This window comes from Lutra lutra, chromosome 1, assembly GCF_902655055.1.
Source record: "Lutra lutra chromosome 1, mLutLut1.2, whole genome shotgun sequence".
NCBI lineage: Eukaryota > Metazoa > Chordata > Mammalia > Carnivora > Mustelidae > Lutra > Lutra lutra.
This window is the reverse complement of record NC_062278.1, coordinates 54,776,257-54,784,916: the sequence shown is the minus strand read 5'-3', so window position 1 is coordinate 54,784,916 and position 8,660 is coordinate 54,776,257. Positions and strand designations below refer to the sequence as shown.

The window sequence follows — 8,660 nt, the reverse complement described above, 5'->3', positions numbered from 1 at the left end:
AAAAGGAGAAATAAAAACAGAGCGGAAGAAGGGAGATTAGATAGCAGAGTGGATTGTTTACTTGCCTTTGCCTCCTGGATTTTCATTCTCTTCTTTTATCTCTGCAGCCTTGAGGATTTATCGGCACCCATTTCATTTGTCTTTCTCCAGATTTAAAATTGAGGTGATGAGATGGAGTATTACCTGTGTGCTTCAGAACAACCATGACTGACATGTGATAGTTGCCCGGGAAACTAGAGATGAAATTCCACAGGACTTTGAGATGCTTTACATTGGAGAATAAGGTTCAGCTCAAGTTTAAACAGCATCTTGACAGTGAGCATTGATCTCTCATGTTATCTGTTGGAATATTAGAGCTGCAGATGACAGAAAACCCCCAACTCAAAGTGGCTAAACCAACAAAGAAATTTATTATCTAATAGAACTGAAAGTCCAGAGGTAGAGGGATCCAAGTATGTTATAACGAAAGGTTCAATTTAATCAAGAATCCAGGTCCCTTTCTTCTTTCTCCTCTGCTGTTCTCAACTACCTTCTAAGGCTGGCTGGCCTTATGGCTTTGAGATGGCTGCTAATGATAAACTGAGCAATATTCATTCTTATTTATGCTAGCAGGAGACAAAAGGGGAGATTTCTCCCTTAAACCTAGAAAATATTCCTTCTTTTCAATGTGACTGAGAACATTTATATTCACTTGTTGATTTCTAGATTAGCGAATGGCGTTCTCTAACTGGCTTAAAAAAAATCAAAATCTCCCCTTGAGGACTAGATATATTTTGACTCTCTGGACTAAAAGGGCTTTATTAAGAAGTAAAAAGAGGAAATTGTGTGGTAGTTGTCAACTATATCATACAATGGAGAGGCAATGGTTAACAAAAGACTTTATACTGAAAAAAAAAAATTCAAGTACCAGGTTCCATTATTCTGTCGCTTGCCTTCAACACAGTGGATGTATATTTCCATCATTAAGGACCAAAATAGAAGACAAAGGGAAGGAGTTTTGTTAAGTCCAACTTTTCACCTTTCTATAATATTTTGAAGCATTCCATTAAGGAGCTTAGAAATAGTAATTTTAAAACACAACATAAGCATAGTGTTAAGTATCCAAGAGTTAAAAATCAATGAATACTTACAATGTTATAATTACAATCAGTTGTTCATATTATCCTGTATCCTGAATTCCTTGAGAGACGGATGATAATTTATTTCAACATCTATATTAACTATACCTATAGATATAAACACTAGTAAGCAATTAAACAGCTTTTTAAAGACTCTGCCTTTTCCTTCTGGGATTCTTTGTTAAAAATAATTCCAGCAGATGAAAAAAAATTAGCATTTAAATTGTTTTTTTTTTGATCATCACAATGGATACTTTATTTGAAATGGAATGCATCTTGAAAATATGAAAAATAAATCACATCTCTCCAAAATCATTTGAGACATATTTACACAAATTATGACCACACTATTAAGTTCACAAATATGACATTTTCTAAAGCATCTAGTACCTGGTGATGCTTGGTTTTCAGAAGTCAACATCTGCATATTCGAGCAAAGGCTCGATCAAGCAAAAGCAGATACATGATATATTCTTGCTTTCTTTACAAGTTGTCTATGAAGAATGTATTAATTTCTACTGCTGTGTAATAAATTATCATAAACTTAGTGGCTTAAAGCAATGCAAATTTATTATCTTACAGTTTCTGTAGGGCAGAAGTCTGAGCATGGTATAGATGGGTTCTATGTTCAGGTTTTTACAGGGTGGCAATCAAGGTTACAACCAAGTATCAGTCACACTGTCACTCCCATCTTAGTGCTCTCTTCCAAGTTCATTAAGGTTGTTGGGAGAATTGGTTCCTTTTAGTTGTAGGTTTGTCCCCATTTTCTTACTAACTGTTGACCAAGGAAAACTCTTGTCTCCTGGAGGCCACCTACAGTTCCTTATTAGTGTTTGCTTTTTCCCAAGCCAGCAGGAACATGTCTCTCTGACTTTGAATCTCTGACTTCCTCTATCTCTGACCACCAGACTCAGATCTAAGGGCACATAGGATTAGGTCAGGTCCACCTGATAATTTCTGTACCTTAATGTCAATTGATTGGGGATAATAATTTGATGGGTAAAATCCCTTTATAGTAGCACCTAGAATTGAACAAGTGTGAGAAAGTGAGGGACACCAGGGAGCTTGCAATGCAAGAAGGCTGAGCTGACAATACAGAGGTTTCATCTCACCACAGAAGATCAAAATATTTTTGGCTCAGCTGTTGGGTAGTGAAAGCTAAACATCTCAAAAAGTCTCCCCTTCTTCCCACCTGTACACAAATCACTTCATTTTATCTCTGACAAAAAAAAAATTACGAAGAATTACCTCCACTGGCTGGAATGGTAGGATGAGAAAGCAGAGGAAGATAATGAAAATACAATAGACGATCTGGGGAAAATGAGAAAGAATGCAATTAAGGAGATACAAGAAGAAATGAAAACAAGCAAATAAGTAAGCATCCATGAGGGAGAGTTGGTGTCAGGGTCTATGCATTCGAGATAAAGCTAGAAGTGAAAGCATTATAGGAAAAAGGAAGGATGGAAAAAGCCAGGTGGAGACAGCAGCTTTGCAAGTAGCAATAATGATGGCATCTGTGGCCATAGGTTGGCTTTGAACAAGGCACTCTGCTTCTTTTTCATAAATAATTTCCTGTGGTGAAGGAAGGCTGATGGCAGCACATATTTGTGTATATATCTTGATCTTGTTGACAGTGTTTCTCAGCACTCACTTTGTTATGGTCTGGCTGCTGCTTCGAGGAGCCAGGCAAAGCAGATAATATTACACTTAATAAAAACATACGAAGGCCAAAAACATAGCAACAAACAAAAGAAATTAAAAATAGCCCAAGGTAGTCTTATAGTCTCCTTGCAACAAACCATTTGGACAAGAAAGCAAGAATGTATATAGTTCAGTGTGATTTTTATTCCTCTTTTTCTAATATACTAACAAAGATGAATATAATTTAAAACAACTTCATAAATCCATTTGCCCCAGAGCACCAGTGGATAAAGAAAGATTGCATCTTGGTACCAAGTGGTTCTTAGTTACTAAATCAGAAATGATCAAATAAAGTTAATGACAGGGCTTGGCTAGGTGGAGACTTTCAATAGTGTGTGTGTTGGGGCACGGGGGAACAAAATCAAGTGCAGATGTATTCCAAATAGCTGTCCTTCAAGCAGGCCATATGCATCTCTTTTAAAATAAATTATGAATGATTGCAGAAGTGTTTCCTTTAAAAAATAAGGAACAAAGACTATCACAAATACCAAAAACTTCATTTTGGCTTCTGATTTTTTGATGTTCCTGAGCCTTTAGATTCTTAGATCTATAGAAGAAGGGCCTAGGATTGAGGTTGAGCATTTATTCCTGTGACACCATCTGTTTGTAGCCGACAAGATGAGCACATATATTGGCTGCTCCCAACATCCTTTATAAAGATTCATTTTTCTCTTTGAAGAGACACTGTTGACCATGAGGTTATGCTGTTGACTCATTTTCATTTTCTTGTGGGAATTAGTGAGGGAGATTCAAAGAAAGGAGAGGAATTGAGAAGAAACATCTCTCTCTCTCTCTCTGTGCCAAGAAGCTCTAGGGCACAGCAGAAGAGTGATTCAGAATCCAACATTCTAGCAAATCTGATGCCCATTCTAATTAGATGACTATGCATTTTTGGACTTTCATAAGACATCTCCCATAAGAATGAAGAGGCAGAGATTTGCAGGAGTGTTGATAATGGCTGCCAAAGCCAGCAACGGTGATAAAAGGCATAATTTAGGCTAATATTTTAATTAATTAATTAAATCACCTACACTGACCTCCTTGGGTATGTGTACCTACTTTTCCTTCTGGCTTGCAGATCTGACTCCTTGTATATGACTTACCATTGATGGATTATCAGGCATTATTTCTCTCACTTGGTCCTCAAATTAAAAAAAATACTTGTGCTCCATTCCCCATGTCTTTCATGTCACTAAGCTACCAGCAAGCAGTGACACTTCTGGGGTAGGTATCGATTTTCAAAATACAGCTTAGGGAGACCCTGGGTTTCTGAAGTAGGAGTGAAATTTTTAATCACAAGGAAATCACTCAGAACTCCTATGATTCTTTGGTTCAGGAAAATATGCTGTATCATTTCGCAATTTATAACTGCAAGATACTTAAATCGTGTGAAGGTGGTATGTTCCTTCTGTAGCTTGATCTTTATTTTGGTTGGATCTCAACTCTGATAAAGATTGGCATGGATGATTCTGGTCTGAAATGGTTACAGTTAGGGTATTTAGGTGGCACAGTTGGTTAAGTGTCAGACTCTTGGTTTCTGCTCAAGTCCTGATTTCAGGATCCTGATCTCAGTGTCCTGATCTCATGGGTCATGAGATTGACCCCCATGACAGGCTCCACAATCAGCTTAGAGTCTGCATGAGAGTCTTTCTCCCTCTCCCTCTGCCCCTCCCACCTGTGCTCTCTCTCTCTCTCTCTCAAATAAATAAATAAATCTTTTTAAAAAAAAGGTTATAGTTATACCAGTCTATATAAATATTTTCATCTCCTTATGCTCTACCACACTGTTCTTATTGAGTTTTCCTGAGAGAATATACCAGGGGGGCAAGATCAATGTACTAATTTACTGACATTTATAGATCTCCTAATAAAGCTTTTGAGGAAAATAAAGTGATTTGATATATAACAGTATTCACTAGTGCATATGTAGGATAAAAATTTAAAAATATATAAGTAGGATAAAAATTAGCTGTTTCAAAATTATTAAAAAATCAGAATTTCACTTCAGAGTAATAATTGCTTTAAATATAATAATAATAATGCCCACATGATGCAACTTTATTCAGAAAATCGTGAATGCGAATGACTTGATCATGTTTCTAGTGAAAGTTCTTATGAGTGATATTTGTGTTTGTTCTGTATCTCCCTTTGACAAGCCATGCTGCTAATACCACATTAATGCGTTAAATTAATTTTTTTCATTATATCTGGAATACAAGCACAAATGAAGAATTCTTACATTAATTGGATTATTTTATTCAAATGCTTCTAGGGTGATTATTATGATACCTAAGTAATCAGACTCAATCTAAATAAATTAATTCAACAAAATGTTAGCCTAATTTGTGCTTTAATGGAATCATTTCATTAATACTGTCAAGAGTGAGTAGAAAAGTTTCCAGACATCTTAAAGAACACCAGCAGAGGAAATGTGATCAATAGATTATGGCTGACAGTGGAATTTACTAAGTTAAGAAAACTATGTTACTGGTATTGTAGGAAAGGGGAATGATATTACTTCCTAGTTTACTGAGAAATTAAGGTCTCTCTACATGCATATACTCATCTTCCATCTTTTTTTCATTTCTAAAATCATTCTTAGCTTCTCCCTCTCTTTTCCATTTTACTGTCTCTGAGAAAGAAATCATCTTTTTTTAACCAAGTCTTGTTCTTCTGGTTAATGCTCTAATCCCACTCAATTTTCTGTCTTCTCTAGGGCTTTGATTTATCAAATATGTCCTTTACAATTCCCTATCGATGGATCAATGAATCAGTCTCTAGAAGAAGAAATACCACATGCATCAGGTTTTTTTGTTTTGTTTTGTTTTTCTATATTCAGTTGATGGGGGTATGAAGAACCCAAGATTTTTTTTTTTCAAACATAGTTAAGGTAAGTTAATTCATGTATAAGTGATTTAGACATAGGCTTTAAGCATCTGTAGCTGCTAACATTACAGAAAGAAGGATGACTAGGATTTCATTACCGCACAATAGAACATGCAGCCATGAAGTAATCTTGTCAAAAAATAATGAAAATGAAATAAAAACTTGATTTTGAGGAAATTTAGTTGAAAATGTTAATTTAATGGAAATTAAAGATGACTGATGAGCATGTGAAGTGACACTATAGAACTGCAGTCAGCAACAAGTTTCTTTTTTCCAATGTTTAAATTCCAAGTGAATAATCAAAATTGAGGGGGAACCTTACAAATTAAAAAATATTTAAACAATGTAACATCCAACTGCAATGTGTAGCCCTTAGTTCGATCATCTTATTTATTTATTTATTTATTTTTAATTAATTAATTAATTAATTAGACACAGAAGGGGAGAGAGAGAGAGAGAGTAGGCAGAGAGGCAGGCAGAGAGAGAGGGGGAAGCAGGCTCCCTGCTGAGCAGAGATCAGAGAGCCCCATGCAGGGCTCGATCCCAGGACCCTGAGATCATGACCTGAGCCGAAGGCAGAGGGTTAACCCATTTAGCCACCTAGGTGCCCCTGATCTTCTTATTTAAACAAGTGTTAAGAAAAATCACATATGGGGGCCAATTGGAAATTTGAAAAGTAAATAAATATTCAGGGATATTAAGGAGCTAATGTAAACTGTGTAAGATGTAGTGACAAAACAAAAACAGGTGTATCCTGTTCACTGGCATTGAGGTTGTGTTTTCATTTCTTTAAAGAGACACAGTTTAGAGATACATACTAATACATGTATTGGTGATGGACTCTGGTTACCTGGGAAGTTTTGTGCTGTTCTATTTTCCATGTTTGAATGCCGCCTGATAAACTGCCTAGTGCAGTTAATATAAGATTAAAAGAAAGACTGTTGCTCACTGGATAAACCACGAAGACTGACTACCCTTTTAGCTGACTCCTTCTATACCCAATATTTGATCAATAAATTGTCTTGAATCAGTTTAATACCACATCAGTACTGTGATAAAGCCTCAGAGTTCCATTATAAGTGCCAAATTATAAGTGCCTGGTTGATCAGACATAATATAATATTATTAAGTGAGAATGGGGTTTAGAACAGCCAAGAGATCTAGGATATACCTGTTTTTGTTTTGTCGATACATCTTACTCCTACATAGAATAGTAAAATTACTGTCAGAAAGTTGTTTTTTGTTTGGTTTGGTTTTGATTCACTGTACCATACTGCGTCTCATTTGCTGCAGGAGACATATTTAAGGAAAGGAGAGTTAGATTTGCCAAAGATGGAGTTCAGTTTTCCAAGCACCTGGGGAAAAAACAAAAGGTAGAGGAAGTTTCCTGTGACCCTTTTCTTTAGTGTGTTCTTTCAACACAAATCATCTCTTTCACTAATGGACAAACTGAGAAATAGGGTTTATTAAGCCAGGCAAAAAGTAAATAAAAATGGAAAAATGTTTAATAAGCGTGGAATCAAAATAAGGATGATTATATGCAATTGTCTTACCATGATTGATATACGCCCACTTTTATCATATGGGTAAGCCTGCTAAGCAGAGCCAAGTACCTGTAAGAGCAGCCCCTTCCTCTAGCTAGGCCAATATTACGCTGAACTATTTTTGCTGTTTGTCTCTTGTGTTTCAGACTTGAGGCAGAATATTTTTGTTCTGATATCATCATGTGTTTGGATGCACAGTGCATGGCTTGCTTATCACTGCCTCTCTACATCAGCACAGTTTTCTAACATATAATAAGTACTTAATAAGTATTTGTTGAATAAATGAATAAATAAATTCATGTGGATTTTACTGTATATTATACTCATTACATTTTAAATAGCATCTTTCTGAGAAATTGGGGATTATAAATAGTGAGCCATTAAATGCAATAGTTTGTTTCATCAGTTTTATGTTAATGACTATTAGCTTCAATGTCAAGGGGTGCATTTGCTGATCACATCCCCACAGTCTGAGGCTATAGCCTGAAAGGAGCATATAGCATCACATGGCAGTAAGTAAAGAGTGTGGATTTAAATCCCAGTTTAAGATAATCTTTACCGCCTGACCATTAGCTTTTCCCCAAAGGTGACAGCTTTCTTCTTTTCCCATGTTTTGCCCATGCTATTCCTTCTGCCCTGAATATTCTTTCTCCTTGTTTGTTTGGCAAGCCCTTACCTTTCCTTGAAGACTTAGCTCAGACCATGTCTCTTCCAAAAAGCCTTCTCTAAGTATCCTTAGCCTGGATGAGATGATGCCTCTTCTTTATACTAAGAAACACTCGAGGAAAGCTATCATAAAGCTTATAATGCTACAATATAATTGTCTATTTCTTTGTCTTTCCCTAAGCCCTGGTTGCTACTCCTACCCTATCTCATTCCCCACACATGCATTCAATAATAAAGTATCTAAGAGCAGGAACTACACCTTCATTCTTGATATCCTCAGTGCCTAGAATAATGGCTGGTACACAGCCAGTGCTCAATAAATCTTCGCAGTTGTTGATGAGGCTTAAAATTAAATAATTGTATAAAGTTGTCATGAAACTTTCATTTCTTATTTCTTTGTCATGAGATAAAACAAACATATACTTCAAAATGATTTGACTCCCACTGGTAATGAAAGGAAAGTCACCTTCACGACCAGTCTGGCATCACAATTACCTGGTATGATTTAGGGAGTATCAAAAGGACCCAGCCTCCCTATTTGGAAAAAACATTCTGGCTGTGACACAGAAATAACTGACACAGAAATGCCTGAAATAACCATAATTATTCACTACTGGGGTTTAGGCAATAAAGGCTGCCACCACAGTAAAAAGTTAACTTACAGAAGAAACCTGTTTGATAGTTTGCCCAGACGCATGGCATTTAAATAATGAACATAGGTCAGAGAGGTTGGAGAGAGGAATCT

At 36.2% G+C, this 8,660-nt stretch overlaps 1 long non-coding RNA gene across 1 annotated transcript; it reads left to right on the top strand.

Moving 5' to 3' along the window:
- Positions 1-251: 251 nt before the first annotated feature.
- LOC125110069 (uncharacterized) lies at positions 252-7,486 on the top strand. The gene is made up of 3 exons (XR_007130446.1): positions 252-315; positions 5,536-5,709; positions 7,396-7,486. It is a non-coding gene; the product is annotated as an uncharacterized LOC125110069 (long non-coding RNA).
- The last annotated feature ends 1,174 nt before the right edge of the window (positions 7,487-8,660 follow it).